Below are 20,928 nucleotides of genomic sequence, written 5' to 3' on the forward strand. Positions count from 1 at the left end.
TTGATTAATTGAAACTAATTATGTAATCAGGTGGAATGCAAAAAAAATAATCTGAGTATTTCCAAGCGACGGCAAGCAACATTACCTTGCTTCTGTCCAGCTACGTGGCATTTGCATATTTTAAAATCTTGGCGCATGGTAGTTGGGACACCCTGTATATGCTTCGTGACGCCTGAAAGTGCGTGGGTACAGAGCACTTCCGCGAAAAAAAAAAAAAAAACGCGACGAACTCTTCGTTATCGCGTCTCACAACGTTAATCCGGTAATTAGGCCCCGTGCGCTGCGGGAGCAGGCCATGCGAGAGTTTTGGAACGCGAGCTTAGCGACGCCAACCTGCGGGGATGCACCGGGAGAAGCGTAGACCGCAGCGACGATTACTTCCTCGGAGGTTCTTATATAGCACACGTGTCACCGCAACTCATTTGAGGCAGCGGGGTGAGTTCCTATAGGGAACGATTCGCAAGTTCAACTCAGCTCATTGCAAGCACCCGTAAAAGCGATTGCCGCAGCCCTGCGACCCTGCAGTGGAGCGTTGTTGGTCTGGATACGAGGGTGCATGCGCCTTGCTTCAACGCGTTGAGCGCCACATTCTCGTTATTTTAGGGAATGGTGTTTGCATGATATGAGGCGTCCCGTATCGTTGCTTGCCTCGCCGCCAGTGGGAACACCGTTTACGTAATGCACATATGGCGCTGTGCGTGACGTCAGGCGTCTAGCTGACGCGTCACTGGGGCACCAACAGCGACTTGCGGAGGGAATTTGTGGAGTTTCTGGGACAACAAGCCGACGCCGCCGAATGGACATCTGACAAGTCCCTGTAGCTTACAAAATGTAAGCTTACCATAATTAACACCATCCTTGCAGGAGCCGTGCACCAGTCTGTGGTGGAAGATTGACTTATCTATACACCTTCTAAAGCTTAAACCCGAGCAACGCGTGGACCAAGCGTGTCTGTTCCACTGCTTCAAGTCTTTATGCGTACGGCATAATTCAAAATTGTGGCCCGAGTTAGCGAGGTACCACTGCATGCAAACGCTTTCAGGTGGACAACTGCAGCGAGAAGGTTAAGTAAGAATGGTGGCACACGAATGCAATCTCGCATCAAAGATAGTCTTTGACATGTGTTTGTCTCTTAGAGAAACCCGAAATCGAAGTGTCGTCTAAATCTAAATCTACTATTGCGTTTCCCCAAAACACACCAGTGCTGCGTTCGTGACTGCTACTAAATAAGAAAGATTGAACGACTTCTTCGACCTATCACTCAAAAGTGATATAGCGAAAGTGGCTCGCGGCTACGCGCAGTTGGTCTCTAAGCGCCACCGACTGTCGTTGCTTGGCTGAGGCAACTCAAGGCTTCAGTTTAAGCAAGTGAATTTCGCAGTACCTCAATGTTGCAAATCACCTGGCACTGCCCATGCAATCGTCTGTCTATCAGCTGCTATCATTTTGTGTCTGTTAGCAATCAGATATATTATTTCATGTGGGCCCTGTCTCTTTATAGAAACAAACAGCCAGAGCATTTGGTTGCGTGAAAAATTCAGGTCCCAGTTGGAGAAATAGATTCAGACATGTGAAAAGTAAACTTTAAATAGCTACGGTGTGACTACCTGCGATAGTTTGTCACTATAGCAGTTTTAGATCCATACTCGAATCTAACGTGCACGTAATTTTTCAGCAATTTTTCCCCCGGGTATAAAGTGCGCGTTAGAATCGAGTAAGTACGGTAAGCGATTGCCTCTAAATTGCTTTTAGCACAGAGGTATACATTTTAAGTTGACAAGAGGCAGTAAGTAATTATAAAAATTACGCTACTTAAATTTTCAACCCATAGATTCAGAAGGTTGATCTTAACGCAAGACTTGAGAGAGAGAGAGAGAGAGAGAGAGAGAGATAACAACTTTAGTAAAAATGCCTGCAGAGTCGGTTAGGCCTGAAGCCAATCATCCGAGGCGTTCACAAGCGTTTCCAGAAGTGCGAAAATCTTACTCTGTTAATGACTGCAGCGTAAAGAATTCTGGTTAATTTCACCCAGAAAACCGAAACTAAACTGCTGAAAAGCTCAACTGTCACACCGTGGTCGCACCCTTATCAGGCGCCCATACCACGACTGACGTGACTATTTGTAGCCACCGTCGGGCGAGCTTGAGGCTTGATAAGGACGGTCACTATGGCGGACGCTTCTTCGTGCATTGATGATGGCAACGAAAAGGCAGATGAGCTCGAGCTACATATTTGACCTGTCCCAGGGCCTAGCGATTTAGCGATTAATATTGTAGCACTTGGTTGAGGTGTGACCAGTTTAACACTAAACAGCAGCTTAACTGTCCCGTTACAAGTAAAACATTGAATTCTCTGGTTTTACATGCTAAAGCCGCGATTTGATTATCAGGCACACCGTGGGGGACTCCGGATTAATTTTGACCACCAGGGGATGTTTAACGTGCCGCCAATGCACGGTACATGGGCGTTTTTGCATTTTGTCGCCATCTAAATGCGGCCGCCGCGGCCGGGATTTGATCCCGCGAACTCGATTTGATCCCGCGACCTCATTCTTAGCAACGCAACAACGCCATAGCCGCTAAGCCACCGCGGCGGGTTCCAAGTAACACGCGCACGCACGCACACACGCAAAATGCCACAAAAACGAACGTTCAGAAACAGTGAAACTCAATTCTTCCGGCTATCAGCGTTTCGCGCCGACATGCCGTCATTTGTACGCAAAAAGCACAAACTCCGCGGTGCTCGCCTGTGGAACGCTGCAGGCAGCGGTAAAAAAGAGCCCCGGTCAGCAGCACGCGAAGTGCGGTGAGGCGATCATAGTTGTCGAGAGAAGCGAAAGAAAAGAGCGATATTTGTGAAGGGCGCTTGTCAGCGCGGGGTTCGAGAGAATGCGTGATAAAGGCATCAGCGGCGGGGCCTTCCGTTTTTGGCGCACTTTGATCGAGTGCCGCGAATGCGTTCCCGCGGGGATCATTGCCATTTATTCCGCAATGGCAGCAACGGTTGCCGCGCTGCCGCCGCGCCAGATACCGTTCTGGGTGTTCCAGGCTTTGCAACTCAATAGGCTGTAGCCGACGCAGCAGCGCTGAAGCGAAGGAACAACACACAGATAGCCTGGCAGTCGCGATGCAGCATGTGCGCGCACGCAGAATGCTGCGCAAAAAAGAAAAAAAAAGCGAGAGCACTGTTCGCAGATTGTGGGGAGATTAGGGACACACACTGTGGCATCTAACAAGTTCAGTGCTCGTCGTTAGTGCCATGAATGAAGGAGGATTTGCCTTGTTTTTACACCGAGAGCTGCCGGCCTTCTATTTGTGTTTTCTTTCAGTTGTCTTGACGATCTGTGTGATGGTAGTTCGTACGGTCACACCTGAATGTGTTCCTTAGGCGGCGCTATATAACATATACGGAGGGAAATCAAACACATGCACAGCGTAGGTTATGAAGCGAGGATTGTAAGAAAATCAGACAGATATATAGACGCGCTGAAAAAGACACGTGGTCCCCAGAAAAAGTTAGAAAAAGCTTTTTAGTCCCTACGTCACTTTGGTGGGCGTCCGGGTGGTGGGCGTCATAATCCATTTTCGCACTGCAAGCTCGCCACTATGCACTCGAAAAACACCGGCTCCGTTCACGTAAGCCGACTTCATTTGAACACGATGTTTTCCTTTCTTAGTCACCGCACCCAGGCGCGACGTCGGCTCACAGTCATGTTTTGATGACGACCACGAACACGCTTTTGATCGTGATATCTTGCTCGAACGTCAGTGCCCACCTTCTATGTGCCCTTTTTTGAAGCGTTCATTACACTAAGTACGCTAAGGACTGTTTACGTTATTGGCGACGTAGTCACGACGGCAATAAAAACAGCCAGTTTCCATCCTTGCGCCCAGCCCTGGCTCTGCGCCACCTTAGCACCAATTCAGTGGGTACGCGCTCAACAGCCAGAATGTTTATTGCGGATCATGTGCGACTCTACACAGCGTCGAAACATGACGTAACATGCTTTTGTCCAGCACAGTTGTCGCAGAGAGGAACAGATGTTGACGTTGATGAAGACTGGCACAGTTAGTCGGGCCCCAAGTCTGGCGACTAACACACAAAACGCCACAAATATACGGTTTAGTGTTATGCTATCCCGCAGCCGGCTTGAAATTAATGCTAAGCTCAATAAATCATTTGTGAGTCTGCGTTTACACTAGTAAACGGTGCGCTTACCGCAGGTACGAAGGTTTCCAGTTATATTTCTTTGTTTGTGAGCAGGTAACCAGCCAATACAGGCAAGTGAGAGCGCAGGAAAAAGAGCGAAAAAAAAATAATTTCCGCGAAATACCAACTTACCGGATCAATTCTTATTGTTTTTCACACTATTCGGATACAATGACAAATGAAACGAGTAACAGCTATTCTTGCCAACATTCATATTCACGGTCACATGAATTGTACTTTCTTAAAATGAATTTTCGTTGAAAACGCACTAGTACAGCAGCTAAACCCGCTCTGAATTGTTTCAAAGAAACTTCCATCAGGATACGGTTGCAGCATTCGGCATCTGCCCGCCGGCGAGGAAGCTTCGTCAAAGTGGCTGACACACTCTAAATGCCGCCCTCTTTTCAGTACTCTGTCACACGTTCCTCTTCAGAGCAGCATGCAGCGCTGGTAATCAGAATCTCCCTACAGGGGGACTGCAACAAGGGAAGACGAGCAACACTTTCTGCCGGTGGACTTTCTTTTAGGAATGCATCAGCTAAGCGTGTGCACCACTGAGAGAGAGAAAGATAAAGAGAAGGCAAAATGAAAGACAGGGAGGTTAACCAGAAGTTATCCCCGGAAGGCTACCCTGTAAGGGGGAAGTAGATAAAGGGGATACGAAACGTGAGAGGAAAAGAAGGGAATGCTTCACTGATCAGCTCCCTACGACATCGAAGGCCCATTGTACACCGGGAGAAGGCCGACAGCGGCGCCTTTTGATTCTCTGTCCCGATATGACTGCATCATGTTTCCATGCTATGAAAGTAGTTGGTATCCCATTGGGACGACGCTGGAAACCTTATTCTTGAGCTGATGTTAGGCATGCTACAAATGGCTGAAGCGAGGATTCTTGGCGAGGACCTGAGAGCAGCGCGATTGGAGAGAAGTTCCAGCGAGCTATGTATCCTGTTGATACTATTTTTCTGCTAAAACAAAGAAAGAAAGAAACGAAAAACTGTAATGTTAAAAAAATGTGAATCAAGTCGGAGCATCTTAGATGCGTCTTAACAAGGACGGTCTCGGCGTGCCGCGATGAATAACGATTGTTCTGAATACGCGCAAAATAGGAGTGATGAATATGAAAGAAAACATTAAAAGAACAAGGAAACGAGCCTAGAGGATGCAAGAGAAAGTTTTTGTTTGTTATTTTTGTCGAGCAGAAACCATATTTATTTTTGCACTGAGAAAGAAAACATGACTTTAAAGCCATAAAACCGCGTACGTACAAAGCCCATGAAGCAATGGCGTACAAGAGAGATAGAAAGAAAAGAACCCTCTTGTGCCTGAGGCGGCACAAGTTGTTGAGTCCGCGCACGACACTGCACACAGCGGCGAGATGGGTTTGCGTGACGAGCAGGATAGTTCTGTGTAGAAACGCGGGAGCGTCTTCTTTTCACTCGAGTTATACGCGCAACCAACGTGTCTGAGCCGTGAAAGAGAGACGAGAGCTTCGAAATATCAGCGCTAAACCTTTGTTGCGGGTTTGATTTTTCTTTTTTGTGGTGGTAAAAGGGCCGGGGGCTGGGTGGATTGAGGAGTGCGTAGCATAAGAAGCGCCCCGTCTGAGTGCAGCCTTCTTCCTTTGTGGCCAGGCACGGGTCCCAATTTCCTCTCACTGGTTCCAGTGAGCGGAGGTTATTCGGCATGATAACTGTACTATGTTAAATAACTTTGGTTTTTCTCTTCCGTTTCTTTTTCCCCCCTGATGACTGTGCTTGCCGCGGTGAAGTGTATTCTCAGCACATGCTTCTTTTTTCTTGCTTTCGTCCTGCCGCAGCGTTTTCCACAGGGCGGGTAGCCATGAACAACGGAAGTGCCAACGTTCCATCTCACGCTTGCCGTTTTCTTTTCATCACGATAGAAGTAAGTCTTCAGACTATGGGATCCTTCTAGTCTGTAAAGAGATTTTTCTACGCATTTATACCTTACATTTATGCTAAATTGTGAAACTCTGAAAAAGGATGCAAGGCTGCCCCATTATGTGATGCGAGAAAGTCTGTCGCGTGCTGGCTCTGTTTACACGTAAGAAAATTTAGCCGTGGCATCAGATTGCGCGCATTAACAAAACGTGCGTGGGCATTTCCATATCCATATGCATAACTTCGTGAGGATGCTTGCTGTTGAGTGCTTCAAGTGCTTAATCTGACACGACGCGCTGAAGTAAGCTTTAGCAGCCTCATGGCGAGGTCAGGCGCGTCTACGACACACACGGAAGTATCTTTACTATGACGCGGCTGTCTTGCTTAGACCCTGTTGTGGTCTGCTGCATGTACTAAATAAATAAGTGAAGTAAATAAGTAAAGTTCAACATGCTATTCAAAGTCCACCATCGTTACACGCTTGAAACAGCATCGTGTCCTATATGGTGAGGGCTGTACAGGGGCAGTAGCAATGCGGTACCTTGCAGTGGTTTGCAAGGGCATAATATCGCCAATAGAGTTTACATTAGGGGACACAAACGGCTTGCGTACCAGACTGAGCGGACCGCAAGTCGTATGCTATTAATTCTTGTCTAAACCTCTCTAATCAGTCAGTGTGGCTGCGCGGGCTGAAATATTCCCAAGCCTGGAAAGAGAGCTCCGCCAGATGATTCGCTCGTTTTGTCCAACCCGAAACAGACACACATGGTAGGTGCTTGGCGCGGCTGTTCTTCTAGAAGCTTCAAGCAGCTCAACGTCCAGTGAAAGCCTGCCGAGCAGCCTTTCTGTACATAGTTTGGGCGTATAGTACAGGCGTTCTGAGCGTACAATTTCATGGCTGAGTTAAGGAAGAGCCATGCCGAACATGTGCGTACCGTAGTATAGATGCCAGAGAAAGCTATACTTCTCTTTTGCCATGCTTTCCCCTTCAACGTTTTAGTGAAAAGCAGGTGAAATGCAAGCGCGGCGAATGTTTCACGCATGGGAGCGGGACCCCACTTTACAGCAGATAATGAAAAGACACTCGCTGCTCTTGTTCCTCTTAGCTCAGTATGCTAATTACGATGGGAAGGCTTCCACAGTACAGGGCCAAGTACAACGACAGTGAGCAGTGGAGCTCGAGACGGGATGGAAAACAACGTGCACAATGCGAAGCGGCTCTGCTACATGAGAGTAAACCGAAAAGGGCGAACCCATGTTATGCTACCAGAAAGAATGGGCCCCTTTTCGCGTTTCAGATGCTAATGCGTCGTTAATAAGCTTCTCGGAAGCAGACGAAGCTCGCCGTAATGCAGCGCTTAACGAAGACAAGAACAAGCGTTTTACGACACTCAGTATATAATGACTGGTTATCGCTGTTTCCGCGTTAATTCTTTCCCTTTATGCGCGTTCTGTGGAATAAGTAATCAAATTGCCTCGCATGAATGGTGGAAGCTAAATGTTGCGACCACTTCATTTTCGCCTCAATTTCCTCCTTAGAAATAATGTATGCAGAAATGAGTCTGGTGCATATAACAATTTCGGTTCGTCATTGTTTGTTGTTCCCAACTTCAAATTATTGGTATGGAGAACCCCAGATATGCCGTGCCTCAGTAACTATCACGCGGTGATGCTATTAAGAACATAGCGATAATTTTGCGAAGAGAAAATAAAACTGCACTCTACCGCTTCACCGCGTTTGTTTTCTTCTTATTTTATTGTGATTGAAAAGTTCAACTGAAATACTATTTTCATACACCCCCTGTTTTCACTGCTTAACAGATATTGTATATATATATATATATATATATATATATATATATATATATATATATATATATATATATATATATATATATATATATATATATATATAGACAGAATCTGTTATGCAGTGAAAACAGGGGGTGTATGAAAATAGTATTTCAGTATATATATATATCAGAGCTATCTCTGACGTAATATCGCACTTTCTCCGCCCTCCGCAAGGTAATTAGCCTGTCTATCAAACTGGAATACGCATACGCGGCCTGAGACCCCGATCAGCATAACCTTAGCAGGATTCTCGAGTCGGTACAAAACCGTGGTGCAGCCAGATGAATCTTTTCCGACTACTCATCATACATGTGTCCCTCAAATAAAATCAAAAGCTAATTCCTTCTCGAAACAGGTATACGTGCAGCCGAACATTCAGACTTTTATCACTGGCTGCATATACCTTCGCTCTCGACAACCCTGTTATCAAACCAGCGTACTGTCATTTAAGCTGTCACAGCCACCATAAAGCTGCTTGTCCACCATATGCACGGACAACGGCCCGTCTTCATTGTTCCTTTACACAGACAGCTATCGATCGGAATAATCTTTCAGTAATCGTCATTGTTCATGTTGATCCTTTAAATTTCAGATTTAAATCTGCCATTGAATCACGTCTTGCTTGTTTAAGTCATTTGTTTGTAGTATCATGTAGCATTTTCTTTACCATGTTTCTTTCGATGTCTTACATTGTTTATCGAGTTCTGTGCCTTAATACCATGTTTCATACCTATTAATCATTTACCCCTCATTTTGCACACAATAAATTCAATATCTCTCGGCTTCTTTATTTTGTATATTTCTTCATTTTTTATCTGTAAACGTTGTATTTACCGATTTCTGCATTTTCTTTTATTTTGCTGTTTTTGTAACTGATTTCAGTGCTTGCTGCAGTAGAAGAGCGCTGAACTGTCGATGAAAGGAACAAAGACAGAAGTGACACAGACAGGAAAGACGTTCAACTGTGTCTTTGTTCTTTTCGTCGCGAATTCAGCGCACTTCTACCTTCAAATTTCGCAACCAACTAGCCCAACGACCCGCGCTTCTACAGCATGCTGCTGCCAAAGGTTATAGTGTGTTCCTACAAATTTCTGTACTCACCAACCCCTCAGGTATTTGAGGTATCATAAATAAATGAGTTATTTTGATGGAAGCACATTAGTCATGCTACAAATCCCAATCGCAACTGACAACTTCTTTGCAAATAAATGTTTTTATCCAATTAGTTTAGGACTCATGTTGCCATTACGGGATTGAATCATGCAGGTCACTGCACAAGGCAGACAGTGGCAGTGCCGAGACTACCACGAGTTTCGAGACATACGCTTCTGTTCCTTCAAGTATTTCCCCTAAAAGCCTTCCTTGTGCACTACTTACTTTCACGATACAGTTTTACACTCAAGTGGGGGCGAACAAGTTAATTGGACAGATTATTTGTTCCTGCCTGCAGTCGTGTGCCGCATTGTGTCGCGAAGTCCCGCAATCACAACTCGCCCAAACTTACACCCGGTCCACTGCGTAATACGTTTGAAGTTTACTGTAAATGCCAATGTATTAGGGGGGTAGTTTTGGAGTTTGATATCCCACGACTGTGGTGCCAGTCAAAACGGACATCAGTCGAGAGCAGTGTGGCTGCCTCAACTCAAATGCAAGATGTGCTCTAATATAATTAGGTTAAAATTTATTCACTGCAACCTCTTAAATAATTTATTTGCAAGTTGGGACTTGCAGTGCAACTAATATCCAGCTGACTTAGCGGAAAGGTTTCACTTTAGTTACCACCGGTTATTAAGCATGTTTTGTTAAGTAAAAAAAAACAATAATGCGCACCGTAGGCGGTAACAATAATTGACGAGAGACTCGAAACGAAAGGGCACCAACTATGTGTATATGTGTATAGCAGTATGTGCGCACGACAGTCCCTGTTCATCAGACAAAGAGTGGCCGAGTACCGTATTCGCACACCGACACCCATCTGATTTTAGAGCATATACACTCTAAAAACAGTGGCACCCTTCGGGATGCATATTTGTCACACAACGATAATTGTCATCTGTCTTGCGCGCATTTCCTTTATTTAACGCTGCGAGCCCGGTACTTCCAAGTCACTAACGGCATTGCGCGTTATCAGCGCGACAGAGCATTCTCGACAGGAAACTAGCGAGCGCAGCGTTTTCAAAAAAAAGGAAACGCAAGCAAGATAGATGATGATTATTGTTGTATGGCAAGATACAACCCAAATGGTGTATATTTGTTTAAGAGTGTAGTGGCTTTTACATTACGCTATTAAGCACGAGGTCTAGGGATCTAATCCCGGCCGCAGCGGCCACATTTAGATGGTGGCAGCAATGTAAAAACGCCCGTCCATTCGGTGCGCTCTAAAGAACCCCAGGTAGTCGAAATAAGCCGCAGTCGCCCACTACGGTGTGCCTCATAATCAGATCGTGGTTCTAGCACCTAAATCCCCCAGCATTTATTTTAATGTTCATAATTATAGGCACCGGGCACGGGATAAGTTTGCACCGGTGGAGCCTGTTTGAGGCGACGTCGCGAATATAACGGCATGTGACGACCGGGCACAGCTGCCTGCTGCGTTAGTTGATTACGTTACATGGTTTCTTGTGGTTTGCGTTGCTGAAATACCACGTGTAAATCCGAACCAACATGTTGCGTTTCTGGGTGCACCAACAGTTTCTCAAACATGAATGGAGCTGGTGAGGCCATTCAGTTCCATCGGTTTTCATCGCGGCCTCACCTGAACCTCACCGGAACGGCGGGAAGCCTGGATAAGTGTGTTCAGTAGGCAACGTTACGTACATTTTCGACTCTGCCTTGCTATTTATTGTGTGGTTGTTCTAACATGAATAAAAGAGCCGTTTATTCGCAAAAGCTTCACGTGCCACGAATATTGTGCGACATTGCCTTCGCATCTATGACGGCTCCGGATCTTGGGCACCGAAGGCGAACACGCGCATTTGTAGTTGTCATTCTGCCGTCCTCTCAGTGGCTCAGCGGTCTTTTACAGCGAAGCTGTATATGGCTAGGTTCTGATGAAATGTGTGTCCGTGTAGATCGAGAATTTCTGCCCATACGTGGGCCAAACCCGAAGATAGTGCAATAACGGGCCGACCCGCGGCAGAGGTAAAGCTGGCTTGAAGCACTCCACCAATTTGCAAAAATAAATTTAATATCTTAGGTACAAATACAACCCGTATCAGATATTAAGCTGATAAGAACAGATACTACACTTTGACCCGCGTGAGCCCTCTCTTTGTCTGCGTTCCCATGCCCTTCCATATCTCCTTTCCTTTCCTTCCACTCTCCCGTGGTGGCGGTCCCGTAAGCGTGCTGCCCGCCAGGACCGCAGCGCGGTTGAGGTGTCCTCTACTGAGAGAAACTTACTGCGCTGCGCTTTACCCCAATTTTTCACCTTTCCACCATAAGAATCTTCTTCCGCCAGGACCGCGAGGCGGAAAGAAATGCGAACCGTCCATGCGGCCCCGATCCCGTAAACTTGGAACGTTTCACTGGTGCAATGGCCAGGTCTCAGAGTGAGTTTCTGGGGTACCACCTTTGTCTGGCCTGTGCTGTGTGTGACCGCCTGTGGGTTTCGAGTGACCTCACAACCACTGCTGCACTGCGGAACGTCGACCAACGCACGATCGCCTTGGTTACGGTGAAGCAGTGTGTGCCCTAGGAGGGCGGTGAGGTGCGTGTCTGTTCTACGTGCCGGAATTCGTTAGTAAAAGGGGTCATGCCGCGTTTTGCAACAATACATGGGTATGCATAACCCCGGTGCCTCATCATCATCTGTCGCGCCTCGCACTCCGTTTATGTGCATACGGCTTTTGACGCACGGCAGTGGACGGTTCGCCATTAGGGGGCGCACATACACGGCTTCGCTGGTCTCCCACCTTCACAGAGTGGAATGGCACTGAATTTTTTTTAGGGTATATTTTCCTTCCGCGCACTTCCTAGCTCAGTCTGGTAAATGACTTTATCTGCTCTGCACAGACGGTGAACACCAACGTAGCGGCGTCATCACACTCGCCATTAACGCGGGCCATACACAGGCATCGGCTGCCACCGATGGCTTTGGCCGCGCCAAACTGTGTGAAATAGACCAGACTGATGATTGGACTAGCTTATAAGACATTAAAATTAGCGAAACATCGCAAAAAAATTAAATGAATATAGTAAAGAAAGAAGCTCTTCTAATTTTTTTTAAGGCTTGCCTTTGTAACTATAAATTTGGGATATCTGGTATTCAATCTTTTTTATTTTTTCGAAGCAAATGCATGACAAATAAGATGCATTACTTATTATCTGCAACGATATGAAGAGAGAGAGAGAGAGAGAAAATGATAAAAGAAAGGCAGGGAGGTTAACCAAGACTGAGCCCGGTTGGCTACCCTACACTGGGGAAAGGGAAAGGGGGACGGAAAGATGAAAAGAAGAGAAAGTCCACTGGAGATATCAGTCGGTCACTCAGTCCGAATCACAGGCGCTCACTCAATCCGGTCGCTTTCAAATATCGCAGCAGCGCTTTTGTGGCCTTTTGTAGCTGCGATATGCGAGGCCATGGTCCCAAGATCTTCGTCAAGGTGAACGGCTTCGCATCTAGATGATTGAGAGCTGTGCAGAGGTCTTGCCTTTCGTTTTCATAAGATGGGCAGTAGCACAGTAGGTGTTCTATGGTTTCCTCGACACCGCAGGCATTGCACTCGGCGCTATCAGCCATTCCAATCAGAAATGCATAAGCATTAGTGAATGCGACTCCCAAACGTAAGCGGCACAGCACTGTTTCCTCATTTCGCGGAAGACCTGGTAACAGCCGCAGTTGCATAGAGGGATCGAGGGAATGCAAGCGGTGGTGAGTGAATTCAGATGTGTGCCACTTCTCCAATGTCAAAGAGTGCGCTAGCTTGCCTAAGTGTTGGGCTGCGTCGGTCCGCGATAAAGGTATTGAAACAAGGGTTGCTCCTTCGTGTGCTTTTCTAGCAGCTTCGTCAGCGAGGTCGTTGCCGGAGATACCGCAATGACCAGGCAGCCACTGAAACACGACGTCGTGTCCTTTCGCGATCATGATATGGTGCATTTCTCGTATCTCCGACACGAGTTGTTCACATGACCCGCGACGAAGAGATGCCAGAAGACATTGTAAGGCCGCCTTGGAATCGCAGAATATAGCCCACCGATTAGCCGGTTGGTTATGAACGATATGAAAAAAATCCGGCTAATGAAGCGCTAATTTAAAACGCTGCTTAGATAACCATTAGGTATGAATAAAATGAGCAAGATAAAAAAAAAACGGCTTTCCATTAGCTATCCAAAGCCATAAGTCATTGAAATACAGCATAAGCAAGGCCCACACACGTGGGCTCGCAAGACGTATATAAACGTATCGCACATGGTGTGCTCACACGATAAGGAAGGAAGGAAAAAGTGGAGAAGGATTGCAGGGAGGTTAACCAGTTTAGCCTAACCGGTTTGCTACCCTACACATGGGAGCGGGATGGGGGGGGGGATGAAATATGGGGAGAACAGATAGAGAGCACATAACACGGCACACACATTGTTGGTTACAGTCTGTCACTCTTGCGCGGTACGTGACATCACTGTAGTATATCACGCTTAGTTATGACGCAAGAATAAAACCATATCAACGTGAAGAAAAAAAATATTGATATAAATAACAGGAACACCGCGGCAGTACTGCACATATACAATTCACACTCACTTATAGTTAATTCACGAATGGATGCGCTTCGAACTGGGCGCGAACTAAGAGTTAGTTTTCAGTGTTACAAGCTGAAAGGCGAAAACAAGTTCTATATGACCGTTGCACTCTTTAGTCTGAATTTTCATTTAGACATGTGCTCTTTGAAGAAAATTTTCTGAATAGCTGATGGACTGCTCGGTCAGAATGTTCGTTCAGCAACGAATATACAAGTGAAAGTTGTCTGACAGAGCAAATATAGTTTTCGAATCGGCCTTCTTTGCTTCTCAGTGAATAAAATGTTATATAAAAAAACTATGATGCCGTTTGGTGTAAAAAAATGAAGAAGAGCCCAGTTGCGCCATCATGTACGCTACGGTAGTTGGCCGACGGTAAGTACTACATACACGACAGGCCATCCATATTCGTTGCAAACGACGTAGTATTACTATTTACTGCGAGTGGGATCCCAGCGAGTGCCATAAGTGTACGATTTGCGAATGATGTACGTCGCACCCCACCGCTTTTTGCGATATCTGAAGAAACGGGCGGGCGACTTTTTGTTTTTTTCTTCACATACATTACTATACTTTATCGCCAGGAAAGCTGTGGAAAATTTATCGCCGAGCGGTTTCGCCTACAAATCGCAGCGCGCAACGACGACACCGCTTGTCCGCTGTCGCTCGCGAAACAAGAGCAACGCCAATCGCCGGCGAGTGCTGGCGCGCACTGAACGCACAAATACTGGCCCAGAGCGCGCGCGCTCGGGCCGCTACGAATCGCCCCGGCGCTCCTCGATGCGCGAACCGCGGCCCGACGGTGCCGCGCTGGCTCCTGACCCTCCTCCCGGTTTGTCACTGTCGCACGATTCGGCTGGACAAAGCCGAGGGGCACATTTGTTTGGCGGTGTCGGCGCTAGCCGCAGAGCTGAGTCCCGGAGATGCCCCCGCCGCGTGCTAAGCGCCTGTCTTTGTTTCGCGTCACTGTGATGGAGCGCCGGGCCCGGGCCCTCGCCGTCCGGCCAGCGCGGAAGCGTCCCGCTCTGCACCGCGGTGTTGCTGGCCCCGAGCGCAGCCGGCGAGGAGTGGCCCTCTCTGACTCCGCGCCCCGCGAACCTCTCAGAAATAGCGGCCAGCGCCTTCCGCGGACCGCTTTTTTCCAGAGCAACGTCGCGCTTTTCTGGATTTCGCGTGACCGGAGGTATACTTCGCCGCAGCACTTTGCTGCAGAGCGGAGAAGAGGCCACAAACGCGCCGTGTGCGGGGCATTGTGGGAGCGTGAAGGGCGTTGTGAGGGTGTAGTGTGAAGCCACGCTGGACTAGTGCCTTGGACGAGAAGAGAGGGCCTCGGCTCATTTCATTTCTGCGTTCACAGTTGGCTGAACAGGACCCTTCGAGGGCGGTATGCTTGTACGCGCGTTTTTGTTTTGCGTTCCAAAAAGAAACTTTGGACCTCGAGAAAGAAACGCTGATGTCTTGAGCACCACCCTTAAGTTCGAGGACGTAATCCCGGTGGAACACTGCTGAGTGACGCGCACACGTTACTGCGAGTAACTACGAGTAAATGCACGTTCTCTACGGCATTTAGCACGCGGTAATTAGTGTCGTAGTGGAAGCTGTGGATGCTAAGGACGCACTGTTTTCAGCGGCGCGACAGTGATTACTGAAGCTCTTTGTACACGATTAAGGATTTGCATGTAGGACGGTATCCGAGAACGAATTCACGAGACTCCCCAATGTTTATGAAAGGTAACTTCCCTTCCTGGCGTAAGAACACGGGGATCTAAAAAAAAAAGAAAAGAAACGGACAGAGCACGGATTACCACCTTTATCACCCGAAACACAAGGCACCAAATGAATAGCCAATTATATCTCTTCTACAACCGAGAGGCTCGGAAAAAAGTTACGATAAACATTTCCACCACACTAAGCTCACACAAAAGGGAAAGCAGACAGTATGACATAGGAGGGATACGGGGAAAGGCAGGGAGGTAACCAGGCTGGTTACCCTGCATTTAAGAAGGGGGAAAGGAAACCGAAAGTTGGGAAGAAAGAGAGGAGAAGAATGTTCACAGCACGCGCGCACACACATGCGCAAGCGTTCACCATTCAGTCAGACACAGGCAGACATGCAGGCTGGTAGATCTCAAGAAACGCAACAGTGAAAGAAGTCCCGACGATAGCTCTAGCGATACCTAAACACGTGGACAGACAAACGTACACGTGGAGCAAACAAGAAAAACCCGAAGAACAAAAACAACAAAATTCATAAAATGCCTACGAAACCTCATAAGTCATTTCGAACATGAATCAAAAGAAACAGAGACCGAATTAACAAAAGAGAGAGAGAGAGAGAGAGAGAGAGAGAGAGAAAGAGAAAGAAACTTGATTTACTGCATAACGAGGTCTTTAAATTAGCTTGCCGGTGGTCTGAAGGGTGGTGGCCAACTGCTTGCCATAACTGTTTTGGTCCAGTTAGTTACTTCTGCCTGAATCTGGTAGTGCAGTCGTCGACAGGAGTGACTCCCATGTTTCGTGGGAGGAAGTTGGCCGTATTGACTGCGGGGGAAGGTTTCCATCGCATTCCCAAAGAATGTGATTTTGGGTAGCCTTCATGCAGTAGCAAGGTTGGCAGTTTGGTTGGATTTAATCTGGGTAGATTTCGTATAGCTGATGGGGGCTGGGGATAGAATCGGTTTGGATTTGTCTTCAGATCGTAGCCTGTTCACTTGTTAGCTCTGTATGCGAGTTCGCGTATGTTTTGCGATTCTCTATATAATAAGCAGTAATTTCGTTATATGTGGTAATCCCTTCCTACGGGAAGCCCAAGGTCGAGGGGTCTACCTCCCGGTTGGTTAAACCTCGGGCTACCAGGTGGGCCGCCTCATACCCCGGATTCCACGCGTTAGCGGGTACCCATACAAGTTGTATCTCATTGTTGGATTTGCTATATTTTATGATGTTGGCCGAGATTGGCCCCGAATTAACAAGGCCTTTTTGTTCGTAAACAGGGGCAGCGTTTGTCATTGGACAGTGCATTCGTTCCACAGAGTGTCCTCCCCCCCCCCCCCCCCCCCCTCAGTTACCCCATCATAGCAAACTACCCTTTCATATATATCCATGGTTTTGCGAATAAAGGTCCTAAAGACGTTCTGTTGTAAGCGTTGTAATGTGTGATAGCAACAAGGCGTATGTATTAAAACGGTGAGAAAGTGTTCAAGGGGCAGTCTGATGGCAAAAGGCCTGTACTAACGTTAGCGCAAGACAGAAAAATGAAAACAAAAATCATACTCAAACACACTAAAATGAGTGCGATATACAGTAACACACGAAATGAAAACGGCATTTTGAACTCGACGTTGCGAACGCATAAAAGGCTATAGAGTTATTAGCAGTGTTGTGAATAAAAGACGTCCATTGGATTCTACCCATGTATTCCAGCGCTTTTCGATAGCATAGAACAACCTGCATGCATTTTTACTCGAATCACTGTTGCTACGCTCGCAGCTAGACCCGAAGACGGCGATGACGTCCAGCAGAGTCGCGCTAAACGCTTAATTATAGTTCACATCATTAGCTTACGTTTTTTTCGCGCAGGCTTTTTTTTATTTGTGTTGACCATTTTTATAGGTACCGAAACAGTAAATCAGTGCTGAAATAGTTGCCATTGTTTATTTGTTTGAAAACAGATAGGTAAATCGGCCGCCGTGAAAACGCCTGTATACCAAAGTACAGCTTAGAACAACATCTTAAAATAAAAGGATAAATAAAGAAAACAAACGGAAGAAATGGTGCGTGATACAACGATGTCTTAGAGGTAATTTGAGTGAAATGTGTTCTCACAGCCAGTGCATGCATGAACGCACTGGAATCGAACCGGCAAAAACACGATACAGTACACATCCCACATTTGTATCTTCTAGATAATACTATGTAGTCAGCGCTAAAGGCCATTTCGCTGCGATATCCAAAGGTTGCAAGACCTGTAGCATTGCAATAGCGGGGTGCGACTGTGCAACGCTGTAAGATAGAAGCAATTTGGGTAAATTCTAACACCATTCAGTTGGTGCAACTGACTCGAGTGAGGCTGCCAAGATGGATGCGAGGAGGGACAAGGAAATTTGGAAGACCAGAGCAACTTACGAGTAACGGTAAAAGCAACGGAAATGAGAGCCGTGTATCCAAGAGCAAACACCGAGCCGGCTGGGTTGCGTAATGAGAAGAGACAAGAGGAACACGGCCAGGAGAGCAATGAAGATTGATTTCGGTGGTGAGAGGAAAAGCAGAGCGCCCTCAGAGCTTCCAAACGCCAAGACTGCAACGCCGAGAGGCTGAGGGAACGAAGAGGAAGCAAAATGAATTGGAAAAGGCTTACCCCGAAAGCAGCGACACCCTGTTGGTATACACACGAACGACTCGCGTGTCAGGACTCACGAGTTCCCGTAGAGATGAAAAATGTCTTCGACCAAGTTTCTTTTCCACCATTAAATTTACTTCTTTATTACAGTAGCATTTGGTTCTAGGACATAAAAAAAAAGCACGCGATAAACCGCTGCCACATCGTCTGGCATTCGCACAGCGCCGACATATGCGAAGAAGTACCGACGCCTCTTCTCCCGGGGTCACCGATGACGCGGAGGGGCTCGCGTAAACATATGGCATATGCCATCAGCGTCAGGGCGCTTGCAGTCGGCCAGTTCCGCGGGTCGGTGAATGGTTAATCCGCCGGCGGTGCATACGACTTACCGGAAACTTGGCGTCCCTGGATTCGCTCGTTCCCCCCCCCCCCCCCCTTTTTTTGTTGTTGTTGTTGCACGCAGCGTTGACGCAGGCCATGGCTTAACGCCTCCACTTTGAAGGCCGTTGGGCCAACTTGACCCGCTTTGATCAAGCAGAGACCTGGGCGCCGCGAGTATCTGCGGCGGCGTGTTGAAGGGACCTCGAGGGCTAGAGAATTAACTTCCGCCGTAGGAAAATTGCACTCCACCGAATGTCCGCGGCCGATAAGAGCAGCTCCGCGCTTAGCTCGGGGGGAGCGCGGGCAGCGTGTAAAGCCGGCTGCCCGACGGTTAGCCAAAAAATTTTTCACGTAGGCTATCTCGTGGGCCAGAAACGAGAGCACGGTCGCGTTCCTACTCATCTCAGCATCACAGTATCCGCGCGCCGACGCCCACCGTGATCGACAAGGCAATAGAAGTGTCGGTTCTGCACCTGTCGCGCCGGCACCCCCAGACGTGGTTGCGTTTATCTTGTACAAAGCCACGGGATATAGCGGGAAAAAGTCGCGGTCGTGCTGCTTTGCTCTGGCTTAGTTTAATAGTTCTGTCAAATCTGCACGGCCGGCCTTTCTCTCGCCCCCTTCCCTACGGCAGTGAAAGAGCGCAAAGAGAAGGCAACTCGTACAACAATGACGTGAAACGCAGCCTGATGCTATCAGAGCTGACTACAATACTGCGTAACTAACGGTATGTTGTAGTCGTCGTTGTTGTTTTAGCTGTTGTTCTTGCTTTTTAGCTAAAGAAAGGTGCGGGAGACAAAGTTTTGAGCCCGTTTTTCTTTTCGTTTCCTTGATGCGGTACCAAGTAAACATTAAAAAAAAGGAAGTGCTAAAATAGTCTTGTCGTGCGCCTTCGAAAGAATGATTCAAGGGATCTCGCACAGAAGGACGTCTGTTTTGCTTCTAGTTAGATTTTTATATATTGTTTGGGATCAACACTCTTATTAACTAAGGAAAATTCGGGTAAAAATAAGTACCTATTTATGTTATTAAGAAATAAGTTGAGAAATGTTAAAAAGTAAGTTACCTGTAGTTGGTTTCTCGCGATGTGCCCTACAGAGGGTATGCCGCATGCCCATAAGTGATAGGAGTATTGAATGGTCCTTTCTATTGCAGTAGCAATTAGCCCTCCAGGCAAATTTCCGTCGTTGCCGTCGCCGTGAGGTTCTGTATAAAGTCCAAGTGGGATAATATTCTATCGCGCCCCGCGCGCCGTATGCATACTGTAGGTGCGAGGGAAAACATGCGAGGTTGAGACAAGAAGGATGGCGTTAAAGCTCAAGCTATAGAGGTGGAGAAGATGAGGTCGTCGCGTGCCTCGTCAGAGCAACCGGAGAACCGGAATCAGCACAGCGGAATAGCACGATACGCGAAAGAGCGGAGTTTCGGGCTTGGACTCGGACACACGCCTCGGCGTTTGAAGCTAGCGTCACTTTCTCGGACAACGGCTCTTCCTTCGTCGCGCTGCCACCGTGAACTCTAATCATCGAGGGGCGCCGACTTCGGACCTTAAATACCTTCCCGCCTTAACTAGTGTTGAAGCTACCAGAGGATAAAGGGAAAGGAAATTAACTCTCTCTCGTTAGGGCGCAATCATCCCGCTCGTCTTGCGTTGTGCGCGCAAAGGGGGGGGGGGGGGTGGGGGGTGGTAGGAGGAGATGAGCGCATGGTAACGTGATCAAGCGCGTGCAAAGAAAGTGATAGAGGGAAGGAGGGAAGGGTGGTAGGTGAGCGCTCGCGCTCTGCCATGCTACGTGCAGGGAAGCAGAAATAGCGCCTCCTTTCTTTACGTAACTTCTAGTTGGGTTGATCTGAACGTGGCTCCGCGTGCTATATCTTAGGAAAAACCGTGGCGGGTGCAAAACTAGGCGAGCCGAAATGGCAGGTGGCTTCGTGTGCGCTATATTCTCGCGCGGGCGCTTGTGTTGGAGGTCACGCATTCGGAAGTTTCGGAGACGCGCTGAAGCGATAGGCTGCACGAAGCGTTCGCTCGCTGCTGCTGCTGCCGCTCTTCATCAAGCTATAGTGTTGTGACAGCGAGTGTTCGCGGTCATCTAGTCAGATACGCTGATGTTTGACTGTGAGAGCATGACATACCACGCTTGGTAATTTAATTTATAAGCGAATGTTTACTGCACTTTGCACAGCTGATAAAGCTACGAGCCTTACATCTGGTAGTTGTATAAGACTTTGCTATTGCTATCAATGCTTCGACTATCGGGCATTACTGCGACTTTTTTTTTTCGCTTTACGTACTAGAACGTTGAGAAGATGGCGCGGTTATGACATCTTGGGAAAACAAGACGCAAGCACAGCATTGATTCACTTAGCAAATCATAACTTATAACATCTATTTGCTACTTTTTGACAGCTATAGTTTGCTAACGCGGCCATCATTAAAGGTTATTTCTTACTAATACTCGATATTCTCTTTCGAAAGCAAAGGGATGAAGCTGGTTTGCGGAATAA

General features: G+C 47.4%; 1 protein-coding gene and 1 pseudogene across 6 annotated transcripts in view; both read right to left on the reverse strand.

The window, feature by feature from the left end:
- The window catches only part of LOC139054287 (uncharacterized), a 358,119-nt gene that overhangs the window by 64,732 nt on the left and 272,459 nt on the right, over window positions 1-20,928 (reverse strand). Inside the window, exon 1 of one of the 6 annotated variants that reach the window (XM_070531046.1) lies at window positions 18,058-18,147. The exons of the other annotated variants lie outside the window; for them this stretch is intronic. The gene's annotated coding sequence lies outside the window, so the exon portion shown is untranslated. Of the gene's footprint in view, window positions 1-18,057; window positions 18,148-20,928 lie in introns of those variants that run through there. 6 annotated transcript variants of the gene reach the window in all.
- Window positions 11,052-11,231, reverse strand: LOC139055068 (U2 spliceosomal RNA; annotated as a pseudogene).

The sequence above is a fragment of the Dermacentor albipictus genome, chromosome 1 (genome assembly GCF_038994185.2).
Source record: "Dermacentor albipictus isolate Rhodes 1998 colony chromosome 1, USDA_Dalb.pri_finalv2, whole genome shotgun sequence".
NCBI lineage: Eukaryota > Metazoa > Arthropoda > Arachnida > Ixodida > Ixodidae > Dermacentor > Dermacentor albipictus.